At 44.7% G+C, this 329-nt stretch overlaps 1 protein-coding gene across 1 annotated transcript in view; it reads right to left on the bottom strand.

The window, feature by feature from the left end:
- Positions 1-329, bottom strand: part of mmp28 (matrix metallopeptidase 28) — a 20,265-nt gene that overhangs the window by 8,068 nt on the left and 11,868 nt on the right. The window lies entirely within an intron of this gene.

Raw genomic sequence — 329 nt, 5'->3', positions numbered from 1 at the left:
TAGACCTTAGTGGTCCCCTAATACCATATCGGAAGTCTCTTTCCCAGAATTCAGCCTTGGTGCAGAAGTACAGCCTCTAGAGCCAGTCCCACAAGTATGTGCCATTTCACATTTATGTAATTTCCCCTTGCGGGACTGATAAAGTATTCATTATTATTAATATTACATTCTTCTTATTATTATTCTGAGTCTGTAGCTTTTGAGGAGGAGGGGGGCTCGTTTGAAAGCCATGGTGTCTCTCTCTCAGATGGGCCGATCTTGAACCTCGCCCTGTAAGGGGCCAGATTCCAGATCGGCCCATCTGAGCTTTCATTTTCTTAAAGGCAGAG

The sequence above is a fragment of the Etheostoma spectabile genome, chromosome 3 (assembly GCF_008692095.1).
Source record: "Etheostoma spectabile isolate EspeVRDwgs_2016 chromosome 3, UIUC_Espe_1.0, whole genome shotgun sequence".
Classification (NCBI taxonomy): domain Eukaryota; kingdom Metazoa; phylum Chordata; class Actinopteri; order Perciformes; family Percidae; genus Etheostoma; species Etheostoma spectabile.
This window is presented reverse-complemented; position numbering and strand designations above follow the sequence as displayed.